At 35.9% G+C, this 15,872-nt stretch overlaps 1 protein-coding gene and 1 pseudogene across 3 annotated transcripts in view; one reads left to right on the forward strand and one right to left on the reverse strand.

Annotated features, from left to right (window-relative positions):
* Nucleotides 1–15,872, forward strand: part of LOC118183368 (uncharacterized) — a 71,993-nt gene that overhangs the window by 20,137 nt on the left and 35,984 nt on the right. The gene's annotated exons all lie outside the window — the stretch shown is intronic.
* Nucleotides 1–15,872, reverse strand: part of LOC118183367 (cytochrome P450 18a1-like) — a 42,425-nt pseudogene that overhangs the window by 9,236 nt on the left and 17,317 nt on the right. Inside the window, exons 5-6 of the transcript XR_015038689.1 lie at nucleotides 14,894–15,015; nucleotides 11,711–11,966 (exon numbers count right to left, since the gene is read on the reverse strand). The product of XR_015038689.1 is annotated as a cytochrome P450 18a1-like (transcript). The remainder of the gene's footprint in view (nucleotides 1–11,710; nucleotides 11,967–14,893; nucleotides 15,016–15,872) is intronic.

A 15,872-nucleotide genomic window follows, 5' to 3' on the forward strand; every position in this document is an offset into this window, starting at 1 on the left:
ATGAGCCTTTACGCTTAGAAAAGCTTTAGAAACACTACCATCTGAAGGTTAAGCGAAATTTAGTGTACATTTGAATAATTTTAGCGTTATATTTATATTTAATTCCTGCCTAATTTCTCCAAAAATCATTAGCGTTAGCTAAAGAACATACACTGAAACTGTAAATGATGAAAACTGCAATTATTACCTTCACCCGTTTGGGAATACTACTAACACAGCCATAATACCTTCATATATAGATATATATCGTTCTGTATAAAATATGACTAGTATTTTGTGCGTTTCTGAAATCTAACTAAATTCCACACATCATCCAATGAGAGTTTAAATAACACCAAAACACACAGACTAGTAGTTCTCAAATGTGCCCCGCCGCGCCATAGTGCAACACCGTCTCGAAGAATAAGGCCCGAGTACGAGCGGCTGACTGACATGGACCTTATAAGATTCATGCTGACTGGTCAGTGACGTCACGAGTAAAAGACCGAAGCGAAACAGCAGTAATAAGCTTCTCCCACAATCATCTAGAGATTAATCTATAATTTGTCAGTTTTTAATTTTTCTCGCTTTCTAAATCCGGATTCTGTCTTGCCTTCAGAGACTAATTTTGAATTAAAATTTTCGATCTGTGGAAAGTTGTGTAAATTATTTCCCTCCAAATCCCCAGACAATTTCTTCTCAAGCAGTGTGTAAGCAATTAAAGTAAAATATAAAAATAAATGCTAAATAATAATAAATTAATAATAAGTATATTTGTAGGTTAAATAGTAATAAATAATGATAAATATACCAAGAAGATTAAAGAACAACGAAACAGAAAGTGAGAAAATTACTGATGTTCAGCCAAGATACTACAAAAAACTAGACTGAAAGAACAGTAAATAGCTTGAACAGCTTTTAATTTGCCCTTATGACGTATTTTCATTCATATATTTCGGGGAAAGAATTTTATCTCGAAAACATAAAATCAAACACTAGCATTTTGAAATTTAGTAAATGCAAAGAAGTTTGAACAGTAAGCATGTCAAAAGTCGGTTGTAAATTTGGATTTTTAACTGAAGATGTTCCATAAAATTCTTCTAGGAGTTAATGAAGTTACCATTTTAACTGAAAGCAAAAATAAACTGAAATTAGCACTACAAAGGATTTGTACACGTAAATCTGAAAAAATAAAATTTGAAGACAAGCATAAGCCACAAAACATATTCTTAATCGCTTGTACATTTTATTTTTTGCAGTTTTTTTACTGCTTGTGCAACTTTAAAATTGCTAAATTTTTGCAAGATTTTCTTTCTCGAATTTTGTTTTTTACCTATAGTGATTGTTATGTATATATTTCCGATTCTGTGTGTAGGAAATGATAAAAAATCTCTTAACATTATAAATATCTTCCAGTTACTATATCTGCATTATAAAGGAGCAAAATACTGCAGATATTTTTATAGAATTTGCTATAACAATCATATACGATGACAATAAGGGCCAGAAAGGACATTGTTTAACGACACGTCTTTTGATTCCTCTTGCTAACCTTCCGATGACTTTTCATAATCATTTTATTTGATCCAACAATTATTTTAAAAATATTTAATTAGTTTTTGTAATAACTGAAAAAATTGTTTAGTTTATTAGCTCAAAGGGGCGTTAGATCCAAAGGGCTATTAGTCTCAAAACGGCATTTTGCGTTGTTTCACTTTCTGCGTTGATTCACTTTTTATACTTGCCGATTTCTGAACGCACGGAGATTTCGGGAGACTTCTCTGTGAAAGGGTTGGGACTTCGTTACATTTGTAATAATTCCTGTTTATGTTTGATATTACTTTGGGACAATTATTCTTTTGTTTTACTAAGAGTTAGATTAAAGTTAAAATCTAGGCTATTCTTCTTGGCTTGTCATGATATTCGCTTATACCAGAAGTTCATGCAAACTGAATGGCAGGTGGCATAGTTTAAAATTAGAATGTTAATCTTTACCGTTAGCCTAGAGGACATCCATCCTCTTCCTACCACATTGTCTGTGAAAGTTCGAATGCAATAATTGCAAGAAAGGTACCAAGAAATTTAGGCGCACTTGGGTAAGTTATTTAAGAAGTTAGATATCCATTTCAAATCTAGGTACTTTTTATTTTGTACACGTTTTTGTACGAGAGGAGGTCGTTTTCATTCCTTGCACGAAGTAAAGGAAGTATTAAATTCGCAAACAATTTCGGGTATAATAGTTCAGCGGAAATAATCATTTTGACCGTTCTCGAATCCATTTGAAAGATTCCTTTGCATACAGAATAAAGGACACTTATCTAAAACCGATTGCAAAATGGATTCGGATGAGTTTTTTTTTTTTCGTGATATCTGTACGAATGTATGTAGTATGGTATGTATCTTGCATAAATCATAAACGATTAGTCGTAAAATGTTAAAATTTTGTGTAGGGGCTTTCTATAACATCTAGTTGAGCATCTCCCTTTTTACTTCCTTGTACGAAGTAAAAAGGAACTATTGTAATCGCGAAAAGCTTCAGGCATCATATTTCAACGAAAATATCCATCTTGATCGCTATCAAATGCAATTTAGTGATATTATCCGTACATAAGGACAGAATAAAGGACTGTTTTATCCCAAAAAATTATAAAACTGATTTAAAATGAATTCCGAAGAGAAATTTTCGTGGCGTCTGTGCGTACGTACGTATCTCGCACAACTCAAAAACGAGTAGCCTCAGAACGTTGAAAGTTTGTATATAGGGACTGCTATAATATGTAGATGTGCATCTCGTATTCTGGTTGCAATCGGCCGCGCCAAAAGTATATAAATATATGTGTATATATATTCACTCTGTTACTCGGCTCAGTAATCTCAGTTTCTTTATTCTTATATGTTTGTAAATTAAGCATTTTTTGCTTTAAAAATGATTGAATTATGTTGTTCTTATCTTCCGGTTAAGGTTTTGATGCCTTTAGTAAATCTGGATGCAATATTTTTAGAATTATCAACAATTTAAAAGTTGTTTAAGTACGGTTAAGCCTAATTATTTTTGCCATGACGGTCATTGCTTGTTTACATTTGAAACAGCAGAATAATAAATTTATTGTCAATCTAGAGAAGGTAAGCATCGCAATAACAAAGATAACGTCTTCTTTTATTATTGCGAATTAAATCATGCTGAATCCATTCTGGAATTTATTCAAGGAAATAAGTGTTTAAGATTTATTTCATAATTTTCAATACAGATATTTTGCGTTTTTATGTATTTTTGCCTTGTCGCGAAGAGAAAACTGAATTAATTGAATGAGAAATACTGAATCGTCTGTGAAAAATTGTTTGCTTTTTTGTTGTTTGCTTAATTTCTTTCATATATGGTTTTAGAGTTATTATAGTATTTGAATAGAACATGTGGCAACGATTAGTTTAGTGTTTAGTTTAGTGACGGAGGACGTGGGCACCATCCCTTTACCGTTATGGTTAATTGGTAATAGCACCACGTCCACCCTTATCTAGAGACTAGTGGGACTACAGGTCATACTTTACAGCACTTACGATATCGTACAATATAAATAAACCATACAATTTCCTACATATGCATGATACAGTATATAATCAAACAGGATTATTAAAGCATAATGCTGGTGCGTATACAGTTAAAATGCAAAAGTTAAGATGTAAAATACTAAGTATCGATTTAAGTTATATGACTAAATAATATTATATTATTCATCCATAAAAACCTTAAAAAAAATTTTAAAAAAGTAAAGAAAGAAAATTAAAAAAAAAAAAAATACAATATCCTACATATGCATGATACAGTATATAATCAAACAGGATTATTAAAACATAATGCTGGTGCGTGTACAGTTAAAATGCAAAAGGTTAAAATGCAAAATACTAAGTATCAATTAATTATATGATTAAATATTATTATATTATTCATACATAAAAACATTCAAAAAAAATAAATAAAAAAATAAAATAAATAAATAAATAAATAAAAATAAGTAAATAAATAATGCGCTGTATATATATATACATAGAATATGCCATACAAAATAATACACATAATTAGGAGCAGAATGTGGAATATAGGATCATACAAATACAGGATCAAGTCGTGAGGATCATTGAAAAGTACATACTTAATGTGCTTCACAAATTCAGCCATAAGTATCATTCATACAAATGTAAGCATTCTGGAACAACAAAAACCAATAATGGTGTACCCTCATATTTGCTACAATACACTACACTGGTACAGTAATTTCTTATGAAATATTTTACTTTTACATTTCAGAGACACAAAATTTGATAGAATTTGTACTGAGTGACTATTTGAAAGGGTACGTTAAGACTGTGGTAACTAATAAGCAAAGTAAACCTATTGTTTTTCATAGGGGGTGCATAAGATACAGTACAATGATCATTTCATTAGATCAGTCCGTTATAAGAATATCACTAAAATTTATAAATGTAGCATTAAACCAGAGTTTACCACGAAGATTATGTACTTTGCATCAATGCATTATGCCTATGAATGCTACACCTGGCACAGGTCTATTCCAAGACCTGTAACCTTTTCCATAACCTTGTTAATTTTATTAATCAAGTGCCTCTGCTTGATTAGAAATTTGCAAAAGGCTTGACGATTTTGCGAAGGGAATCTGATATGTAAGCCTTCTGTAAGAGGGCATTTTTCAAGGTAATGCTCCGGAGAGCCTAACTCTCCGCAGGTGCAAAAGCTGGAATCGCTTATTTTAAATCTCTCAAAATAAAGAGGAAAAGGGCCATGCCCTGAAATATAACGTGTCAGATGGGGATTTCCACAGCATCTATCTTGTGTAACGTAAGAAATATGGTAATAAGTACGACGACCAGTGGTACTATAATCCCATTCTACTTGCCACTTACTGATTGCTTTGAGATGTAATACAGATTTTAAATGTGAATGCGGCCAAGGTATGTGAATTTGTTCAGCAGCAATTCCAAAAGCGGCCTCCTTGGCGAGAGTATCTGCAACTTCGTTTCCATATTCACCCATATGTGCCTTTATCCAAGCTAAGTGGATGTCATGGCGTTGATGTTTTCTAAGGTCTTGTTGAATATCTCTAATGATTTTGGATGGGTGTTCTGGATTACTAATCGCATAAATAGCTGAAAGGCTATCAGACTTTATAGTAGCCTTTAGGATTTGGTGGGTTAGCAAGTAGCGAATAGCTTGCGCTATTGCTACTGCTTCCCCTTGAAAGACACTGTTATTGTTAGCCAAATGGCCCTTCCATTGTGCAATGACACTATTTTTTTGTAAGACAGCAAATGCGCTCCCCACATTTCCTTCAATTTTAGATCCATCCGTATAAATTACTATACTCGAGGGGCTACGGTATTCTGTAAGCGGGACATGTAGTCTAATGCCAACACCATAATCCGCAGGGTGAATGCTGTCAGATGTTAGTTTGGTTTCATATTCCTCCGAAGTAAAATTTTCTTCAGCAAATGCTATTGGCTTGTGTAGCTGTATTAACATTTGTCGTGCTGCTTCCTCCTCAGTTCTAATATGCAGTGGGAGCAAACCAGCCAAGACATTTATTGCATCAGTGGAAGTAGTAATATATGCCCGAGTTATTCCTAAGGCAAAAGGGCGCTGAATAGTAGAGAGATGCTTGATTTTTCTCCTCTGCATAGGGAGAGCCCAAATTGCTGCTGCATAAGTTACTAACTTTTCTACAACCGTTGTGTATAAGATCTTTTGAATGTGGTGGTTCAAACCCCACTTGTATCCATAAAATTGTCTTAGTTGTTTGGCGATGGCCAGGGTACGCTTTTTAATAGAGAGAACATGAGGAATCCACGTAAGTTTTTCATCAAAGGTAACACCAAGATATTTTAATTCTTTTACAATTTTGAGCCTCTGACCATTGAGTACAATACGCGGTCTCCTTGCCAAAGAGCCTCCCTTCTTAGGCACCAGTAAAATTTGACACTTATTTTCTGCTATGACTAATTTCAGTTCGTCACAATTTCGCTGGAAAATTTGACAGGCCTCATTGCAGTTCTTTTGCAATTCTTCACGAGAATGTCCCTTGACAACCAAGGCCGCGTCATCGGCATAGGCAAAAATGTTCGTATGCGCAGGCCAGGAAGCATTGAGTAGCTTATTGAAGGTTAAATTCCAGAGTTGAGGACCTGCACAGGAACCCTGCGGGCATCCTCTCGTCTGTGACTTTTCAATAATTCCCGCTGAATGTATAATCATTATTCTTCGATCCTGTAGATAATGATTTATAGTATTAAAGATATTGCTTGGGCAGCCAGAACTTCTTAGAGCCTGCAAGATCGCTGGCCACCATAAGTTGTCAAATGCACTCTTCAGGTCTAAGCTGATGAGTGCTGTATGGAGACCGTGATATTTGTTGTCCATGATAGCCTCTTTGATATCATGCAAAGCGTGTAAAGTGGAAGTTCCTGGCCTAAATCCATATTGCCTGGGACTGAGGATATTATTAACGTGTAGATAATAGCGTAGTCTGGTCATAAGGAGTTTTTCAAACAGTTTACCAAGAGCCGGAAGTAAACAGATTGGTCGGAAAGATGTGGGTTCCGCTGGATTGCGATCTTTTTTCAAAAACAACACCACTTGTCCGATTTTAAACGATTTCGGGAATGTACCCGTAGCTAGCAATTTATTGAAAAAGCTAACAAAGATTGTTGGCTTGGCCAAAACGACTGTTTTAACGATTGCATAATCAATGCCATCAGGGCCAGGGGCCTTTTTCTTTGGCAAATGCGCTAATATATGTTTTAGTTCTTTCAATGTAATATCCCTATCCGGTGGCACGTTGGTAGACATCTGTTCTGTACGTATAGTTGCTTGTTGCTTAGAATCTTCGGTTGGGTCATCCTGACTGAAGACGGAATCCAGGATCTGTATTAATGTTTCCCTTGTGTAGTCCTGAGTAACATTTATTCGTGTAGCGATGTGTAACTGGGCAGGCCTAAACAGCTTTCCAGTCATAATCTTATGATGAATACCATAGATGTTTTGTGACTCTGTACAAAAAGCATGCCATGAATTGATTTTAGCCTGCAAAATTGAACGTTTGTACTTCGCTCTTGCCTGTTGATAAATTGGGAGGGTCTTAGCTGGAAGGTTTAGTCTACGCTCAGTCTTTAACCTTCGACGTAATGCGCGACATTGCCTCTGCTGAATACGTAGTTCACTACTCCACCAATTGATCGTAGTCAGTTTTTTAGTACTACGCTGTGGCAATATGTCATCACACGCTTGCTGTATACACTTTTGTAGAGTCACTGTGAAATTCTCCAATTCGTCTCTAGAGTTCGCTTGAGTTAGCTGTTGTTCAATACCTTCAAACAAATTCTTGACTCTGGTAGTAAAAGCACGTTTACGCCTACCAGGTAGGTTGTAACGACGAATAATATTAATTGTCGTCGGTTGCTCTATTGAGAAAGTAATGTAACGATGGTCGCTTAAGCTAATTTCATCATTAACCCTCCAGTTTTGTATTAATGGCGCAGCTGAGGCTGAGCTGACCGTCAAATCAGTCCAGCCTTGTGCGTAGATTCTGTCATATGTCGGAGGAGCGTCTGCTGTGTTATGTAAAACAAGATGATTAGCAGACAGAAAATCCTCCAGAAGGCTTCCTTTGTCATTCGTAGAAGCATACCCCCAAACCGTGTTGTGGGCATTATAATCGCCTGTAATTATTTTAAGAGGAATTTTAATCTTTTGCAGGGTATCTGTAAGAAACTGTGTAGTAGCCAAAATATCTGCAGAAGGAGGAGAGTATTGTGAGATAAACAGTAAAGATGCTTCTTGTGCTTCTATAATGATTGCAACATTATCGCGTTCAATTGCTACGATAGCCGGAGACCATTTTTTGTTGCAGTTAATAATAATGGCCCTAGGAGGATATTCTACATTTCCTTGTTGATAAATTGTCCATTGCAATGGAAATCCCACTGCAATTCCGTCTCGCGTGTAAGGTTCCTGAGCCATTATCAGGTCAGCACCAAATTCTGCTGCAAATTGTGCTAGTTGAGCAACTGCTGCTTTTGCTCGCTGTAAATTTATTTGTATACATTTGATAGATAATGTACTGCATATTGTATCTTTATTTATGATGTTTGATAAATCAAGATTAGCAGTATTCTGTATTATCTCGGATTGACTGTACCTTGCGCTGGTATTGTGGGCATTCTGGAGCATAGGCTGGATGGAAGTAGCTGTATTTGGTGCCATAGCGGGAGTTGGCCTCACCACAGTTGATACACTGTGGTTGTTGGGCTGTGCAATCACGGTTCCCATGTTCTTCTGCACAGTAGGAGCAATATTGTTTTCTACTTCTGCAGTCAGCTTGCTTATGCCCATATTGCTGGCATCTAAAACATCGCTGGAGGCCAATATGCTCTGAGACTCTATGAGCCTGCGAGCCGAGGAAGATTTTTCTGTGCTGCATGATGGCTGCAAAGCCTGTCGGCTCACACTCAAAAACCCACTTGATTTTGCCTTTACGACGTTCTTGTAATCGGAATAGGGGTTTAAAGGTAGTGCTAGGCATTCCAGTGACGCCGCTGAGTTCTGCGAGTACTTCTTCTGATTGTGTGGATACCGGCAAGTCATGGACGGTGCATCTTGGCTTACGTTTCCATGGACGGGTGACTTCCGCTGGGATATCTTGTTGTTGAAGCTGTTGTTCGATGATTTCGACATCTTCAGTGGATTTACAGACAACCTCGAAACCTCCTTTGTTGAGCTTAGAAATTCTTTCTATACCTGCCTGTAGCTTGGAAAGTGGTACTTTAGCGTTTAGCTGCGCCTTTAGCTCAGTCTCTGTGACGTCCGCTTTGGGACGTATGTATAGACTTGGATTCTTATGTTTCTTTATAATCTCTGCAAAAGTTGGTCGAGAAGCTGTTGGCAAAGGTGGAGGTGCCTGTAAATCAGGTGGTTGTTGTGCTATCGGTAGAGGCTGAGAGCGAGCCAATTCACAGCAAAGCACTGTTGATGTATTAACACCTGTGCCTATCTTTGTTGGCTTGGCTGCTAATTCTGCACCTTGTAAGGCCAGCGTCTGCAACGCAACCAGGATGTCTAATAGTCTGGTGCGAAGAACTGTAGGTAAAAGATATTTAGTACTTCTGGTGCTGGCCGCTACCTGTCTAATATCCTCACACAAAATAGCTACTTTCTCTGCGTAAGGCAAATCAGAGGTCAATAAATTAGTGGCGTCTACGTCACTTTGTGAATGCGCGGAATCACCGTCAGTTGGAATCACTGATTGACAGGACATGCTGTCCAAGAACTTTCTCAGAGTTGCAAATTATCACACTCGTAGTGTAACTCTTTATCAAATACTTAACGTAAAATAGCTATTGCTTATTGCTGTATAACAACCAATATATGATAAAATTTGGTAACAATAGGTCCCTTTCACACCCAGTAACAAGAAATTACAGTAATTAAAACATGTAGTAGAATAAGTAAGATACTAAACATAATTAACAGATGAACTATGACTAAAAATTCTCTAAATACAATCAAACTGACTGATTTTTAAGTGCAAGTAGAAACATAAAAATACAAGTAATTAAAATACAGCAATTAATACAGTAATTAAAAGATTAAATAAACATTTCAAGTAATTAAAGGTAAAATACAGAGTGCATAAAGATCAGTTCTCATGTAAAACACATCAAAAGCACGCAACTAGAGCTTTAAAACTAAATTTTTAGAGTTTGTCAAATAGTGTTCAAAGTTATCGAAAAGTTATTCGACGACGAGAGCTATAATGTCGAAACTGAAGATGAAAACGATGGAATTAAAAACACTATGCAAATCCTGTAAAAATGTTAAACATTTTGAAAAAAAAATAAACATACCAGTTCTTGAAATTCCTGGTTGCAATAGATCCGAAGATATATACATATATTTTAATTAAAAATTAATTTCTGGACATGGAATATTTGGCCGATTTCCTAGGCCTACCAGGGGAACCACGTGGCAGGTAGGCGGGACCCTTCCGTTGCTGTAGCGGCAGAAGTGGTGAACAAAAACACGGTAAATTGCGACTGCCTATTTTCTTTTGTTAGAAGCACTAAAACACAAAAATCTGGAGAAATATCACTCACACACACTTAAACGATGTATCCAAGGATGCAGGAGATATTCACGCACATTTTGATATATAATACACACGTCGCACTCAAAAACTTCCACTGAAAATTGGGCAAAAACCAAGAGCTCGGCGTGATGGCGTGCTTCCTCGTTGCATGCTCCGGCGTCTCTGTGGCAACGATTAGATAATTCTTAAGATGTTATAAATTTTGTGCATTCTGAGTTAAAAAATGATCCTCATGCAGCTTAATTGTTTTCACGAAACCTTGACTGCCCTTCCACGGCCGCAGTATCTTCGCCTTCGGGTGGGTGCGTTGGCACCTTGATTTATTTACATACGCAGTTGACCAAATGAACTGGTTAAAATCCTAATGTGATTGTGTACCAGTATACCAGAGATTATTATGATTATGATTGTGCTAAAATGAATGAAATGTAACGCTGTTAATTTAACCACCTAGGGCCAGAGTGTCGCTATCTTAAACAAATATGCAAGAAAAAATGAGTATAATTTAATATTCCGTACAAGGAAGTCATGTGGTGTATACATCAGATTTTTTATTTTAATCGGCAGAACCAAAACGTATATACAGTGGAATCTCGAGATACGAGCACCTCTTTATACGAGAAATTCGATATACGAGGAAAGTATGAACGAAAAATGTGTCTCTAAATACCAGCATTGACTCGAGTAACGAACAATGAGCCAGGCTGTTGGTATGCGTGGCGCCATTTTCCTATCCGGCTCCACTCGTGGAACACCCTCGTCAGATCACTTGCTGTTCTTTGATCTACGTGTTTGTGCGCTTTGAGTCAATTATTCATTACATTTAACGTAAAAATAATTATTTGACGATGCCTCTCAAGAGGATTGTTGCCTCAGATAGCGCTGCAAAGAAAAAAAAAAGGGAGCTACGGCTGTTGAAATTAGGGAACAAATCATAAATAAACAAGAGTGGTGCAAGAGTGATAGAATTGGCGAAGACTTTAACATCGATGATTTGTATTTTTCTGAAGAAGCAGGAAGAAATTAAGAAACTTGATATAGTCAAAGGAGTTAGCGTACTGTTTAACTATGACAATTAAGCAGTTACAGACTCAATCATAACATGCCAAATATTAAATTAACTTCTGTAAATAGCTGATATGTGCTAAGAATAGGTTTTTTAAATTATTTTCTCACCACACAATTTATAATATAGCCCTAAAGATTTGAAAAATCCGAACCGAACTTCAGCCCTTAGTTTGAGCAATATTCTTCATATTATTGAAAGCATTATTCAGTTACTGTATATATCACTTAAATTTAGACTGTTAACTATTGCTTTGCAAATTACCATAAATTTTACCACAAAATTAACACATTGAGATTGCAAAATATGATGCATAAGTAAAAAAATAACATTTTCCTTTTAATAACAATATTACAAGGCTTCAAACAAACTCGACATCATTTTACTTGTCAACATACAGTACACTGCAAATTGTAACAATAAAAAAAAAGAAAAAAAAAAAAACATATGAACAAATCTGAGAACATATTTGATGCCTTAGAAAAACATTAAACATAATTAACGCTAGACTTACTAATGTAAAATGTTTAAGGGGGCCACAGTCTTCCACCTTAGGGATTCCATTATAGTCGCACTGACATACGGCAATTTAGAGCGCTCCTTCCACGTGATTTTTCCATCCTTCCGTAAAACCGTGTCTAGTTCCTCGTGCACTTTCTTCTGAACTACAGGATATGTGACCATCGCCAGTAGCAGCCACAAAATCGCGGTCCGTGTGGTCTCACTACCTGCACTAACCATTGCTTGGCAACTGCCAATTAGATTTTTTTCTGAAAATAAATAAGAAAGTCCAAATATGTCTCCAGCAACATTCTTCTCATGGTCAGTGATAACGACTCCTAGCGCAGTCGCCCCAGATATGCATTTCATGCGCTCGCGATATATTTCCCTGTGCAGATGAATTGGTGCAGGCGCAGCAGACGGCCAGAGATAATTGCATGCAGAGAGGCTTTAAATCGATTACTTCCTCAGACCAAAATCCAAAATATAAAAAACCAAAATCTTCTAGCTATTTAAACTTATTAAACGACTATGTTATTTTAACTTTTTATAGTAGTGTAAGGATTATGTTAATTTATCTAACAGTTAATTTTGAGTTAAAGTTACTTTCCTATCCTTTCTAAATTTCAAGCTTACAACTTCCCACGAGAACGTATTTTTAGAATCGCGTTTGAATGCAAATGAGGAGAAGTATTTAACTGTGAAGTTCTGCTGAACCAGTGATTCTGACTAGCTCGCGTTCGCCTTTTTAGGCTATTCTCTATTAAGTTATTATTAAGCTCGGCCGTACTTTAGGCCCTTGATAGCTTCGCCGTTATTTAGCGTTAAGGGGCCAACTCTGTTAGGATCTTGATAGCTTCGGCTATATCTTTTTAGTTAAGATTAGTTAGGTTTCATTTCTTAGTTCCTGAGTTTCAGCCCGATTAGAGGTTTTATTGTAAAACTCCAAGAATGAGTTTTGTGAATTTAACTTGGAATAATAAAGTGTATTTAACTCTTCCCAAGTTTCATTTTCTGTCTCACGAATTCAAGCGATTATCCGCTTACCATTTCTTAAGATTCTTCAACTTCAACTGTAACTTAAAAGTACGCAGCACAGAATCTTACCGTAGTTTCGCTTTATATACACGATTTGATAGTAACATGTAAAGTAGTATGATGCCATATTAGATGATATGCTGAAAATGGATATTGAAAGAGCAGATCTTTAAACATCGGAAAAAAAATACGGGAACGTTATAACCCGGCTGCTTAAATTTAATGCCACACAGCTGGTATAGTGGTTAGCGACGCTGCCGTACCGATGGGACCGGGTTCTAATCCCGAAAAAATCATCGATGTTCTTAAAGCATATAGTGTCTGTGTGGTAAGAGGGCATTCAAATTACATGGCTAGCCGGGTCCAAATTCGAACCCCGGAGAAGGTATGAATGTTTGTAAGTGCATAGTGATCGTGTGGTATGGAAACTCTAAAAATACTGTCGAACCATATATCCTCTCGAGAGATTGATAGTAGGAGAAGAGGGATAGTAGACTCTCGGACAGCTCCGTTTATGTTGTGTGTGATTATGGCAAAGCCTCGAGGGCTATCTGCCTAAGGGGAGGTATGCCTTCGGGGAGGACTTTCTAAGGGAAACTGGCTCGTATACACATTACACATGGGAAAAAACACGAAAACGCCCATGCAACCAGCCCGTCTCCGTTTACGAATTAATTAAATGAACTTAAGTATGCTTACCTATGATACCCAGAGCTAATTCTTATTGTCTGCGAATCGTCAACGCCTTGGTTACGATCAGCGTGCATAGAAACACATAATTAAAAATTAAACAAAAACCATGTCCTCTTCTGATGGGTTACAACTGAAACCAGAAGTGTGAAACAAAAATTTCGAGTTCCTCTCAGCAACAGCATTGAAAAGTTTGGTGATCTGTTTTGGAGGATTGCAGTTATCAAAATTCTCTTAAACAAGGTGGATTGTTTATAGTCAGGCTATAAACAAGACACTTGTTTATTTCTCCAAGTTTATAGGGTATTTTCTCTCTCCTTTCTGCATGCTTTCTTGGTGTAATAATCAGTACACTCGGCGCGTATTCCAGATGTCCGAGGTTCAAGTCCTGGCGAAGGCATTGCTCATTTTTCATGTTTCCTGCTTCGCAATAACCTAATGTCTGTACAAGTTAAACACAATAAAGTCACTTGCCAACTTCAGACAGCATTTGGAAGAGTGATAGTTCGTTCCGAGGTTCGAGTCTCAACGAACAGGCCAGCTGCATGGGCGTTTTCGTGGTTTCCCCATGTGTAAAGTGCTACGTGCCAGTTGCTCTTAAAAAGTCCTCCACGGGACATCCTTCCACTTACGCGTAACGTCAAAAGGCGGAGCACGTAATAAATAATAATAATTATAAAAATATTTGTAAGCAGTGCGGCGCCTGTTACTGTGCAAGGTATAAGCGGCAGTTAATTTAACTAACACTGAATTCTCCTTCGCATGTTTCCAATCTGCATAAATTTCTGGTCTTAATATATGTAGCAGTGATATGAATCAAAGAAAACATAGGGAATATCTGTAAATTATATTTAACTATTAATAAAACTTACAAATGATTATCACAACATAATCATGTCAAAGGTTGCACCAGAGAATTTGATCATGGACAAAATGCAGTGCTAGTAATTTATTGGCACATAACCTGAAAAGGCTATTCATAAGTCAAATACATGATAAATATCGGTAACTAAAAATACGAATAAAAACCACAAAATAATGTTGTGATATGGAAACAGAAATGATATAACAAACAGTTTGTACAAAGTAAATATAGAATTTAAAATGGAAAAATATTCAATACAGAAAACACGTATTCATATTTAAACAAAATTAAAAACTTATTTGATAAAATTGTAATTCATATGGAAGGATAAAATCATATCTGTCTTAAAAAATGTTTTTAGATTAAAATACGGAATATTTCCAATTAATTGGTTGAGTGTTACATTAGTGATAAAATACTTGAGATGACAAATTTTAAAATACAGATTTTTAATTAAAATGGAATAAACTAACAATAAAAATCGAAAGATATTAAGAGTTTTTCTTATAATTTACAGAAATATTGTTAGGAAACATTATATTTCATTTAGTGCTCTAATTTTAATAAGAGGTAGAATTTTTAAAAATATTTTAGAGTTATTACCATTAAATGTGTTTTTGATATGTCTTTGTTTATTCTTTTCAATTTCTTTCAAATAACCGTCTATGAATACGTCTTCGCTGTCTTCAACCATCAGGGCTTTCTTGCGACTTTCTATCTGTCTTCTAAAAAGAATAAAAATTACGACATAAAACTTATAATAATTTTTAAATATTTAAATACAAGGAGCATATAAATGAAATTATATCGAATTATACAAGATTTTTATACTGTCAGTGTATTAAAAACAATAGCAATGGTTATTAAAGGCCTTTCTAGTGAACAGCCAACCTTTCCATTCTTTGCTTGTAAAGGCCTGTGTGTTGCTTAGAGATTATGGGTTTATGTATTGAATGATTGACAAATTCAAAGCACACTGGTATTTCTTCAATCTATCAAATATAAAGACTTCAGAAGTGACTGTTCTGAAATATTTACGCAGAGTCTGAAGATTGAAGGATATTTAGATATTGCAACAATTCCAAAGGAAATTCCTTCAGGAAGTATCTCTCAGTGTGAGTACGAATAGAGGACTTGAGAGCATAGTGTGAACATAGGACATGAGAACCATCGTGGTGTTGATAGAGGACATGATGTCAGTATGAATAGACGACAGTCTCTTGAAAATTTTCTGGGCAACCATCAATGTTCCAGATATCAGTGGATTAGCACCGGCTGCTCTTTGTCAGTACGAAGAAACTTTAAAGCTACATTTATGGCTTAATTTGTTATCTCAATCTACTGAAAGGCCATTTTTTTACCTGTAAATCATACGAGGTCAAAACCCAAATTGTTTCTTTTTACTGTTCTTTCAGTTCGCAACAGCAATATCTACCTTCAGAACTGTCACAAAGTCCTGACACACTATCAGTACTAAACTGTGTATTATGATTTTTCGTGCCTCAAATGAGATAAAATGAGACTTGGTAATTTTTCTTCTGAATAACTTACAACACTTAATAAATTCCTAGTTAAGAACATT

The sequence above is a fragment of the Stegodyphus dumicola genome, chromosome 1 (assembly GCF_044657685.1).
Source record: "Stegodyphus dumicola isolate Sdum_Otavi_A_Nest chromosome 1, ASM4465768v1".
Lineage (NCBI taxonomy): Eukaryota > Metazoa > Arthropoda > Arachnida > Araneae > Eresidae > Stegodyphus > Stegodyphus dumicola.